This window comes from Mesoplodon mirus (assembly GCF_964341445.2).
Source record: "Mesoplodon mirus genome assembly, chromosome: 8".
Taxonomy (NCBI): Eukaryota; Metazoa; Chordata; class Mammalia; order Artiodactyla; family Ziphiidae; genus Mesoplodon; species Mesoplodon mirus.
Window position 1 is genome coordinate 17,027,667 of NC_138984.1, and position 13,575 is coordinate 17,041,241.

A 13,575-nucleotide genomic window follows, 5' to 3' on the forward strand; every position below is an offset into this window, starting at 1 on the left:
CATAGAATAAATCCTGACGTAAGCAACAGATTTGAGGTGTTATTTTTTCCTCCAAATAAAGACACAACTAGAGTGTGTAAAACCACACCACCTTAACCCCTTGATGCCTATCAGATGGACATGACCCTGAAGACTTATTCTGAGACATCTTCAGAATTAGAGACAAAGTGCAGGCTTAGAGGATTTCATTCCTTTAAACATTTGTAAACACTTAACTGCATGCCAGCCACGTACTAAACTCTGTTTATTTAAATACAACAGCCTATGACAGAAGCACCCTTGCACCCATTTTATAGATGAAAACACTAAGGCATAAGTTGATTAGACAGCTAGTCCAAACCCACCTTGCTAATAAGTGTTGGAATTTGGGATTTAAAGACAAATAGTTGGACTCCAGAGATTGCTTGTTGCCTCTACTCCCACTGCCATACCATGTGATGAACCCGGGTTGCTCCCTTCTAGCTTATTAATCAATTTGTCCGATGGGTATGTTCCAGTTTGATGATGATGTTACAGACCATTGTGAGCAGTATATCCGTTGGTGCATTCTTCCCTAAACACCACTTGCCTATTCTGGTGCCAGATGGCTTACTTTCGACAGATTTGTCATGTTAATTATTTTTGATAAACTCTAGTGAAACAAACTATACCTTAAGCACAATGTTCACCTACACACTTTGTTTTGTGAGAATTAATTTTCAAAGTCTACTCTTCACTAAAAGCAGAGTGTAAGCTATTATTGCTAAGATACCACCTGTGATATATAGTGGGGGAGGAAGTGGTGATTTTCTTTAATTATCATTTTCATGTTCTAAGCATAAAAACTATGGACAGCGTTTCTCAAATGCCATTCTTCATTTGATGATGACCTGTGACAAAGAGGCTAGTTATTAACCAAATAGAAAAAAAAAGCTACGAGTCTTAATTAGGTTGTTGATTTAAGTGTGTGGTACATTTTTTCATTGTCAAAATCCATTTGGTCCTTTGCTATGACTAGGAGAATTCAGACATTAAGCCCAGGTCATGACTGCTTCACAGGGTCCAAAGATGAGAGAAAAATTAACCAAAGTAAAGGCTAAGCATGATGGAATAAAAATGTGCACAGATTTGATGTGGACCCTGCCTTGGCTACTCACTACCTTTGTGACCTTGGGCAAATCACTTAACTGCCCTGAAACTCAGTTTACTCATCTTTAAAATGGGAGCCTACTTTGTCAGGGTCTTGTGAGAATTCAGAGTCATCAATTCTAAGGAAAACCAGAGCTGCAAATATGGATGTCTACATAGGCCAGTTAGACCACGTGAATAAGCCATGTTGTCCAAATGTGACACAATAGAGAGTAGGTATTTAGATAAAACATTAGGTTGATAAGATGTTAATGAGTATTATTGAATAGATGGTAGGTTGGGGTCAGAAGGTTTCTATGGTCAAATAGGATTGGAAAGCAGTGATACATTTCACTACTCCCTTTTGGAGATTCATAGAACATTTTAATACATTAATACATTAAAGGCTCTGAGAAGTCCTGTGGGAAAGGAACCAATTTTGCTACTTTGAGCATTTTCCAAATACATTTGATAATGAAACCCTTTTAACATCTCCACAGAATGAAAGTTCTCTGCAACACAATTTGGACATCTATTCTCTGGGGATTCAGATGAGAAAACTGAAGGAGGGAGAGGCCCACAGATGCACACCACATTGCACAACTCTGATGTCCTGTTGCTTGACTCCCAGCCCATGGTGCATCTACCTCCACACCCCAAGGCAGAGTCCAAGGACTTACCTGGATTTGCAGCTGCACGGAGATTTGCCTTTTGTTCATTGGTGGTCTAGGGGCTGCAATGAACTGGCTGGTGTAGAGCATGTGATGCAGGAGCATAGGTTGGAGAGATTGTGCTACTGGAGAGTCTGACTGTTGAGTCCTGATTTCGGAGCCCATATAGGAGGTTTTAAGTCATGAAATGACCAGTGTGAAGCAGTCATGACATGGGCTTAATGTCTGAATTCTCCTAGTCATAGTAAAGGACCAAATGGATTTTGACAATGAAAAAATGTACCACACACTTAAATCAACAACCTAATTAGGACTTGTAGCTATATTATGGGCTTTGGCCTCAATGATTTTACCCTTTCCCTTTGGAGGAAGTGCCTTGAGCCACTGACTGCTCCCAGCTGAATGGGTAATAGACCCCTGACATATCTTGTTTCAGGCAATCGTCCTAGATATAATTCTTTGTTTACAGCACTGCTGTGGAAAACTTGATGAATGCTTAGAAGAAAATAGAATTAGGACCTAAGGACCTAGTTAAAATCAACTTAGTAGAACATAGATATTGCTTTGTGTAGAGCTGGAAAAGATAGCCATGAGAGAAAGTGTCTTTAACATGCACCCAGAGAAACTATATATTATACCCATAATATGTAAGAGGCAATTACGGCTTAGTAATCTGCAGTGTATCACTACCTAGCAATCAGATTGACGTATTCTAATGAGACCCATGTTGTTTGTAATCAGACTGGCATTGCTTATTCAGATCTCTGTTCCATAAGATGCACTTTTAAATGGCTCAGATTGCACCAGATGCTATAAGAAATAGCATTCCATTTTATTCCATTACCAGCATTTTTCCCTCTTTCAATTAGCATAATTTAAAATCAGCCAGAGGCAAATGTGAGGGGCTGGAAAGTTGCAAAGAAGTTCAGGAACTACTTGATAGAAAAAGGCAAGAAGACACACATGCACAATTTTTTATATGGGCAAGAGAACATTATAATTAATAGAGTTTTTATTCTTTAAATTGCCCAAAATTTATTTCCATGACTTATTGAAATATTAGAATCTCTCAGGGGGCTAATTGCCCTGTAAGTTCTTCTTGCTTATGCATTATCTTGTAGATGACACAATAGAATCACCACAGCATTTACTATTCAGTTAAAGTTTAATTGAGTTCATCTTTTTTTCCCCCTCGAAATGGTCAGAAACTTGGACAATCAAAACAAATTCTCGTTTGTAAAATGAGAAGATCCTTGTAAATTGCCTCTTTAAAGCTTAGGTCCTGGCTGTTTATAAAATATCTGATGTGAAAACCTGAGCTAATGTAATACACATTTTTCCCTGATATAATGATGCTAGAAACAGTGCTTTTTTGATAAGTTTTTAAAATAAGGATTGGCATCTGATATTGGGAGACTACATTTCCAATGATTTGTCTCCCCAGGATTTTTGCATCATCCTAGCAATAAGGTATAAACTCCCCAGGCTGTGTCTTGGACTTTTGCTGGTAGTTCAACCAGAATTCACTCCCCCTTGGTTCTCTTCCTAATAGCACCTAACTTCACGACACATGTCCTCTCTTTATATCATGTGAGTGGGACTGACCCATCCCCAGCTATAGTTACCCTAGTGGGTCTGAATCACAATAAACCCTTGACACAAGGATTGGTTCAGAGGAGGTCCAATCAAAGTGAAACTTGAGACTCCTTTTCCATAGGGTGGGAAACCACCTATCTGAAACCCTACCCCACTCCTGCATGAACAAAATGTACCATTTCTTCTGGCAGCCATTCTGGCATCATAAGAAAAGTCACCTTCGGTATCAAAGTGACACACATAGGTGAAAAGAATCTCAAAGAAACAGAGCTGGATCCAGTGGTCTCCTGGAGCCGGCTAGCACCAACCAGCTCGCAAGAGCCAATCGTTAAATTTTCAGGAAACTTGTGAGCCGGTCAGCATGTTGGTAGTTTAAAATTGGCCACGGTGCAAGTATTCATGCCACGGAAATCTGCAAACACTAAAAATCAGGGCTGCTTCTTCTTTTTCTCCTTCCCCTTTTCCTCCTCTTTCTTTTTTCCTCTTCCTCCTTCTCCTCCTCCTAGCTTACAGATCTGGTTGTTAAACATTTACCAGCTTCCCACTGGCTGGCCCTCTGACTGAATCATGCCTGAAGCCTTGGCTGACTCCTGCACTTTTCATATCAGAAGTCTAGAAAGTCTCCCCTTATTGTTAAGTAAGTTTGACCCAGATGATTTTTGCGTGCTATTAACCAAAGGCATATCCTCCGTGACCTGCAAAGTTCTCCGTGATCACAAGAGCTAAAATTTATGGAGCCTGTACTAAGGACCAAGAACTGTGCTAAGTGCAAATTTAGTTTAGCTCAAATAAAACATCCAGGTCTACCAAAAAAGTACTTTTATTATTTCTGATTCACACATGAAGAAACTAAGCCTCAGGGTACAAGCACCACTTGTCCAAGTTTCAAAGAGACCGACTACAGGTTTCTCAAAGTACAGTAGTTTGAGACTACTACAGTTTTCCAAATGCACCAAGCGTTTTCATGCCTTAGTGCCTCCCCTGTGCTGTCTATTCTTTTTATAGACCATGTCCACCTGGTTAATGCCCATCATCCTTCAAGATCCTGAGTCAGTGCCTCACAGAAGTTCTTCTTCATCCTCTCAGTCTCAGCCGCGTGATTCCTCACATCACCTTGAGCCTACCTTGCCGACAGTGTTTTTAACAATGCCAAGTACTTATTGATTTTCTTGTCGGTTTCCCCCACTTGACCCTAAGATGAACAGATTCTTAGGAATCTTTAATTTTTCTTGTCCATATCTTCAAGCCTGCTACCATGGCTCTCCACATGGTAGCTGTTTAACTAATGCTGGTTGAATTACTTGAATGAATGAAAGAATGAAACTTCGTGATGTGTTTTTGCTGCTTTGAAATTCAAGGAAAGAAAGAATCCTCTGTCATTACCCTTAATACATATTCTTGTACTAAATATGCGAATCATCATAAAGCTATCAAAACTCTTTGTCTTCATTTTTCTCATGTTCAATGTCACCATCTTTCATCATCAGGCATTGTCTGTGTAGGTATTGGACAGATGGAATAATGTGTTGAGAAGATTAGAAAGATCATTGGCTTTTGTGTGAAATAGACTGGACATGAATTCTAGCCTCACCATTCACTACCAGGGTCATCTTAGGTAACTTGCATACTTTCCTCATCTGTAAAATGGGACTGATATCTAACATTTAAGGTTGCTATGTGAAAGTAAATAGTTGTTAAGTAGCCAGGTACGTGGTAATAGACACTTAAGAAATGGTAACTCCTTATCTTCATGCCCTACAACCTTAGTCATATAATATATATGCCCCCAGTACTATCACCTAAGATTTAGTGTCTGACCTTCATTTTCTTAGTTTGGATATTACAAACTACTACTTCATCCTACTAATACTAATTATAATTATAAATAACAATAGACACAAGTATTACTATATATCATAGGAGACTGGAGTCTTTTTAAACTGAAAGTCTACTACTTATGGGTTTGTAAGAAGTTTCTTATTTTAGGTTTGGGCTATGATTTATCTCTAAATCCATTTCATTTTTCTTATTAGATCCTGTGTGTGTGTGTGTGTGTGTGTCACTGAGCCTTGCTCACATGAGATTAGAATGTAAGACCAGGCCATGACAAGAGTGATGTGTACTTTGTCATGTTTTTGTATTTCATTTTGGAAAAAATACTTCGAAAAAATTTTTTAAATGCTGGGTGTGTCTTAGCAACTTGGACTGAGTAACTCTTCTCCTGCATGTGTTGTTATTTGAGACTGAATATACCAGACTTTGGAAAATATCCTCTTGACTCTAAGGAATGTCATAGTTGAGCCATCTGGCCAGACCACACATGATGGGTGGTAATTTTGCCCTGGATGAAAGGTTAATCACTATCAATTTTCCTGGACGTAGGCAGTTCTAGAGCTGGAGATGAGCTAGCGCTTGGACTGGTGGAGAGGACACTTTTCTTTTATGGGTCCCCAGGTGGGGAAGTGAAGGTTGTCCCGGACTCTAGATATGGGAGTGTTTGGAGCATTTCCAGTGGTGAGAATTAGTGAGCCCTTGTGCAAGGAGGCAGGCTGGAAGGTAGAATGGGTGTTGACCTAATAAGTGGAGCTAAGGTAGATTTGGGGCATGTGGGATGCTAGCAGTTGTGAGTTATTCCCTGTAACCCTAAACCTTAGTTGAGAGTAAATCACATCTTCCCTAATCCTTTCCCGGTTGTAATGTGGGGAATTGGGCTCAGCAGTAAGCTCATGATCAAATCAGGGAGGAGCAGTGGGGGCCTGTGGTCAAAAATAGCTGCCCAGAAGGGAAGTGCTATCATGAGGATTGTCAGCAGCACAGGAGAAGTTGCAAGGGGAGGAAACTGACAGATTTGTTCTAGACCATGTGGAAGGTAGGATGCTGGGAAATACCCAGAAAACTTTGAGGAGGTTTTCTGTGCCAGGAGTTAGCTGCAAAGGGTTCAGATCATAATAGTCTGGGCTTGAAAAGAAAATGCAACATCATTTTGTAGCCACAGGCAGGTGAGGCTGATGACTTATGAGTTATATGTAGATTTCTTGTTTAATTTCCACAACAAACAGGTTGCAAGTATTATTACTCCTATTTTACAGCTATAATACCAAGAATTTAATTCAGGTTTTACCTACTTATGAAATGGCCACACTGAGATTTGTGCCATATCCATCTGCCACCGAAGATGCTGTTCTTCCTATAAGACCATCATTCCTGCCTCCTGAAGGAGTGAAATAGAAGTGAAGAGAAACGTGGCTCACTGGTTAATTTCCTGTGGTATTTCCACAAAGCAAACCTGTGAAAGTATTGCTTTCCATCTGTTTCAGCCATTCTTTTGGTATAAATTGCCTATCATTATTATCTGTCCAAATGTCTTGATGGGGAGTGGGGTGTAGGGGAAATTTGTAATTTTTGTAAGAACCAGTAATATTTCACTTCTTAAGTAAGACTTTTAATTCTCTGGTCTATGGCCTGAAATTGATTTTCCCCCAGCTGTTGACCAATGTGATAGAAAATCTACTTAGTGTAATAGGTACTCTCTCCTTGAGCTGTTGAAAAAGAATATTGTACAGTTTAAAAGGTATTCCATCTAGCCTGAACTCTGACACAAAGAGCTTTATGAGTGCAAGTATGTCACTCATGACTCCTTATTCTAAAACCAGGATTTGTGCTTCCTAAGCTCTGTCTTTCTGCTCTAAATTTCAATGTATAATTTAAATTTCTTGGTTCCCGTGTATGAGTTTCTGAATTCCGGAATGTTTATACACAGACACAGAAAAGAAAGGCAGCCAGCACTGCCTTTATTTAGTAGATATGCACTGGTATTTCTGGAGCAGTTGTATATTTAAGTACTTTCATGCTAGTTGGTACCTGGCTTCTGTTCTGAGGCACCCTGAGTGGCTCATATTACCCTAGCTGTATGCGTTATCCCCTATGCAGCCCCACAATCATTGAGTCAAGGTGTTTCATGGAAGTTTATTATTTTTTGAAAGGTTTAGAAATATTTTCACATGTATAAAATAACAATAACTCTAAATAGAGTATGCAGACATAAATTTAAGAAGACACCTAGGATAGAGAAAGAGAGAGAGAGGAAGAGAGAGAGAGAGAGATGCAATGGCTATCACTAAACATCAATAAGAATGACATGAAAACTTAACACTATATTAGACATGTATAGTCTCTGGTGTCATTCTGTCTTTTCTTTCTTTTTTCCCTCTTTTCCTTTTGTTTCTTCTTTTTATATTATCCAAGAGTTAAAGAAAAGATATTTCTATTTTCAGACATTTCCTGAATCTTTTTTCCTAGAATTGTCAATAGCACAGAGCTTTGAATAGGTAGATATCTTTCATTAAAAAATTAAACTTTCAGTACTTTGAGACTGAAAGCACATAGAGAGAAGAGAACATTTCTTGTGCTATTAAATAAGCTCAAAGTGCTTCTTTTATTCATTCCTTTATTCAAAAAATGAGCAGAATGATCTGTGGTGTTTTGAATGGTAAAAAGAATGAGGTACTCACAATGCAAGGTCTTTTACTGACCTGCAGTCACTGTTCCTTGCAAAAGGTAATCTAATAATCCTCTATTCCATTTAAGGACTATACGAGCTTGTACATTTCCCGACATCTTAAATGATTTGCCCAATGACCCTTCAAGCCCTTCTGATCCAAGCATTGTTATTACTCTTGCTTGATGGGAATTTAGGTGGACTGAAGTTGAGTGAGATCTTGGAAGCTAATATATGCCCTGCTGGTGTGTGGTTTTCTTTCTTATAAGTCGGCCACATTGTCCAAAAAAGTCCCCCCAAAATACAAGCGCATGGCTCTGAGTTTTTGTTTTTCTGATTGACGTGAGTAACTTCCAGAAATCTCTCCAAAGTTCTTTGAGGATCTATTGCTATTCTTGACAGAGTTTGGTAGTTGATTTCTTTGAAGCCCACTTATCTTCCTTAGCTGATTGAAGATGTCACTAATGTGCTTTTTTAATTAGTTTGTGAAGTGGGTGGAGATGGAGCAAAGTCAATTTCATCTTGCTAAAATCCAATCAATGCTAGTTGACTGAATGACTTTAGTTTATTTAGCCGATTGACCCTGGACTTCTTCAAAAGTTGTTTTCTCTTATTTTCAATTTTGATGATTAAAAAAATGATTTAATTACAGAATTCACTTTTATGTTGCTTAATATGCTGACAGGAAATTTACCCTACTTTTCCACCTTATGTACAACTCATAAGGCATATAATAACCCTCCGCTGAATTCAATATTTGCTGTTCCAAACTATAAGTGAGACAACACAGTTTTCTCTTTTGACTTTTCATTTCTCTTACTGTGCAGACAAGTATTTATAGAAAGAAAAGATTGCCCAGACCTTTGCAAAAATATTTACAGTGTCTAACTTTTGTTGAATTTTCTTTAGGGTTTTTATGATGCAGTGTTTTGCAAATCCTTTCACTGGTTAAACTTCCTTATTGAAGTAATGAATAGAAAAACGGTGGTTCCCATTTATCTGGAGAAGAATTATTGTGACTGCCTGCCTGGGCATCAAGCTGAAATGCTTACAAAACCATTTCACATCTCAAACAACAACCAACCAAATTTTATTTCTGTCAAAATAATAGAAACAAATGGTTCCAAAGTAGAAATGCTGCTAGTAAACATTTTCATCAGAATCAAGCACTGTGGCTATTAAAATTCATCCAAATTAAATGTTTATTTCTGAAACAAATGCCTTCTTTGTAAAATATTTGCCACCAAAGACTCCATCGACCCTGCAGCGAGAGTTCACTTATGTGAAAGACCTACAACTCATGAAAGCCTAATTAGAGAAAACTTCAGTAAACTTCTCTTTCAAAGGAAATGTTAAGCCTGAATTTTTAAGGGGGTAATGAAAACTCATTCCAAAGTTTTATTTCCAAATGCCATTTTTAGGAAATTCTACAAGCTGACTCATGAAGAACATGGGCAGGTCACTGTTGGTCAAATGTACCAGGAGATCCCAGCTGAGTCCCAAACTGGATTTAGGTCCTTGTTTCATTTTGATTTGTTTGATCCTGGAGTGTCTGAATGGAACAGAGGAGGAGGAAAAACAGTGGAATGGATGGATTGGTGTCTACTCCCCTGGCTCAGCCTCAAGGACTGATCTTGAGACCAGAGAAGAGGATGAAACTTGCCTCTTGATGCATAAAATCTGCTTACAAGTTATCCTAAAATGCCAAGCACATTTCAAACTTCTGCATATACCTTATACACTAATATCTCCTCAGTAAAAACAAGTTACATGGCTGAATTCAAGACCAAAGTGTATGGAAGTCCATTCACCCACCATGAGGTTAAAACAAATCACATACCTAAGACCAACATCGATGGGAAGGACACATTCTCCCGTTGTGAGGGAGGGGGAAGTGAGCAAATATTTCCTGAACAACATTATAATCTACTCCAAGTGATAAAGCCAGAAAGTAAGGATATGTGTTCATGAAATATTCATGAGTGTTGGTCCAAACAGTGCCAAGGACCATAGTGCAGCTTTGGCATCCAGGGTTTAGAGTTGCCACCAGCAGAGAATTGATGAACATGGTAGAGCAGTATTTCTCCAGAGGCCTCTTGCCTATAGTCAGTGGCCAGGTGCCTTGGTAAGATGTTGGAGCAGTGAAACAGGCGTGTTTTTGTTGCTGAGTGCACACTAGATGCTACTACCCTTGGAGAATCTAAGAACTACCTGGGAGAGACTTTCAGTGGGGCTAAACTTCTAAACAAGCAGGAGCATTGGTACAGATTAATTTGTATTTGTTTCCTTTGGATAGTGTTGTTTGGTAAACTAAGTGAGAGATTAACCTCACTTTCTAGATAATTCCAAAATAAAGCCCCCAATGAGCCTTATATCCATATTGTGAAGACAAGAGAACATATTTTGCCTGCAACTATATATTTATGTATAGAATGGCCTACATAACTTATTTTTAGACAAACAATGGAATGGATATACGTGTCAAGTGGTGGTTTTAGTCAACTAACAATTGAACAAACATTTAAAAGAAAATTGGAAACAATTTGAAGGTATACCATGTGGTTTTGCCATTTTATCCTAAAAAGACATAAAACTCCTATTTGTGGAAGCAGTTTATGATCCTACCTGCTCCTCCATCTGCCATCGTTTTCCTACTAACACATGCATGTGGATGTTGTCCCATCACAGTGACTACAAGTGTGAGCATGGGGGTTGTGTGTGGCAGAGGGCTAACTTCTTACCAAATCCATTTCTTCTTCTTCCCGAATACATGGCTAGATTACATTTTGCAAGTTCCTTGAGGGTAGTTGTGGCCATGTGACTGAGTTCTAGCCAATGGAGTGTGAGCAGAAATGATGCTGTGTCATTCCTAAGACTGACCCATAAAAACATCCCATGTTTGATTCTCCATCTTCTTTCCCTTTCCAGGGCTTAATGTAGACAAAAATGCCAGTCTTGGAAGCCATGCATTGAAGATAGTAGAGCCATAAAATGAAAGGACACTGGATCTTTGAGCTACCACTTGGCAAAGCATCCACTGATCAGGAATTTAAATAAGCAAGAAGTAGAATCCTATCATGTTTGAGACTATGTGACCACAGGTAAGTTATTTGCCCTCTATACACATCAATTTCCTCACCTGTTAAGTGGTGTGCAGTTCTAAAATATGTACACAAAACTCATGGACACTCCTCCCTTCAAGAGGTGGAGTATAATTTTCCTCCTTTTGGGTGTGCTCTGGACTTAGTGCTTGTTTTCTATCAGAATATAGTGGGCGTAGTGGCGTGTGGCTTCTAAGATGAGGTTATAGAAGGTCTTGTGGCTTCCTGTTTACTCTCATGTTTGGATCCTTTCCTCTGGGGGAAGTTGGTTGCCATGTTGTAAAGATACTCAAGCAGCCCTATGGAGAGGTCCACCTAGTGAGGAACTGAAGACTCCTACCAATAGCCATGTGACTGATCCAACTTAGAAGCAGATCCCCCAGATCCAGTCAAGCCTTTAGATAACCATCATCCTAGCTGGCATCTTGACTTCAACTTCATCAGAGATTCTGAATCAGAAATACCCAGCTTCTCTCTGATTTTGATCCATATAAACTGTGTGATCCATAGAATCCAAGTCGAGAATTGAAAGATATGAGCCCATTGGGGGACTGATAGGCAGATTAAAGTCAATAGATTGGAAGTTCCAATGAAGATCAAAGAATGGTTGGATTGAGACAGATGTTAGACTATGTGAGCTAGAGAGATAGAACTGATGATCAGAGTGTACAATGCTTAAAATCAAGATAGTGGAAGTAACATAACCATGGGTGTGGGATTATAAAAATCTAAGTTGTTAAAATCATAGGAGTTAATATCTAAGATGAACTGAAGGATAGATTGTTGGAAGTGAGAGGCTAGAGTGATGGGCAGATTATTTTGTTAGATGTTGAAGCTGCCAAGAATATGACAGGGATGGGGTTAATTTTGTCAAGAAAGGCAGTGAGCTGGATGTTAATATTTTCAATGAATATGGAGGCCAAATTGCATACTTGTTAGATGAGTAAACCAAGGAGGGGTGGTTGGTGGTCCTGCCTGACAGATGTGGGTCTAAGAGGCCTGAATGTTTGAGGAAGAAGGGATGAGAAATTGTTTAGAAGTGGCCAAGAGGAGCTGGGAAGATACCACATGATGCCCAGGCCCTAGGGTACATGGGAGCAGAAGAAAAACATCATCGTTGCTGGTGAAAGCTGTTGGGGGGAGTAGTGCTGTCAGATAACAGCCAGGCTGCTGTTAGAGAAAGAAGGAAAAGGACGCACCTGGAGGAAGTGTTGTAGATAATGGGATTCGGCTGATAATAGACTCTAAATCTCAGATCAAAGAGTGAAAGGGTTTGTGAGGCAGAGAAGTGATGGGAGACTGGGTTAGATTAGGGGATTATAGGGCTACAGGAGAATAAAACCTGAGTAATAATGGGAACTTGGAAATCCTGAACTTCTGGCAGTGATTGATTTAAAAGCATAATTGGGGCTTCCCTGGTGGCGCAGCGGTTGAGAGTCTCGCTGCCGATGCAGGGGACACGGGTTTGTGCCCCGGTCCAGGAGGATCCCACATGCCGTGGAGCAGCTGGGCCCGTGAGCCATGGCCACTGAGCCTGCGCATCTGGAGCCTGTGCTCCACAACGGGAGATGGCACAACAGTGAGAGGCACACGTACCGCAAAAAAAAAAAAAAAAAAAGCATAATTGGCTTGACTGTGATGGCCTTTTAGATGAAGGTGAATACTAAACTCTTCTCATAGCCTTTTCTTAGACTTGGTCAGGTGGTAGGGGTGAGGTGGGTGGTGGCATGGTTGCAGCAAAGACCATCTTACCAGGAGTCCATGGAGTTTTGTGGGCCTCCCTGAATTTCCCAAGGGTGTGGCGGGGTGTCAGGAGGCACCCTGAAGTCAGTGGGTGGTGCTACAGTCCAAACAACAGGGAGGCCCACAGCTGGCAGTCTCCATAGAACTCTGGAAGTCTTACTTAAATTCTTGTTTGCTGAGTTTCAACTGTCTTCCCTATTGAAAGATCAAAGCACCAAATACCCTTAGGCTTCAAAATGGTAGAGTCTATAAAATGTTGCTTCACTCCCGGTCACCACTTGATAAGGAAGGAAAATTGAGTCAACATTTTAGACTTAACTGCTTCTTTTTCCTTATCTCCTCTTAAAACAGTCATTGCTTTATTATTATTAAAACTCTACAACAATTGCAGCCGTTGTTTAGAACTTAGCTCAACTAAAGATGCTTTTCAGGGAGGACTAGTTTAGCACTGTTGAAATTGCCAGTGCATAGTGATAGAATAAAGCAGATTGAAGGAGTTCCCCGGTGGTCTCATGGTTAGGATTTGGGCGTTCGCTGCCCGTGGCCCGGGTTCAACCAGGGATTCAATTCCTGGTCGGGGAACTGAGATCCTGCAAGCCGAGTGGTGTGGCCAGAGAAAAAGAAAATAAAAAACTGCAGATTGACTTCTAGTTGGTTTTATTATTATTATTTCTTTTATCATTATTATTATTATTATTCTTTTGCGGTATGCAGGCCACTCACCGCTGTGGCCTCTCCTGCTGCAGAGCACAGGCTCCGGACGCACAGGCTCAGCGGCCATGGCTCACGGGCCCAGCCACTCTGCAGCATGTGGGATCTTCCCGGACTGGGGCACGAACCTGTGTGCCCTGCATCGGCA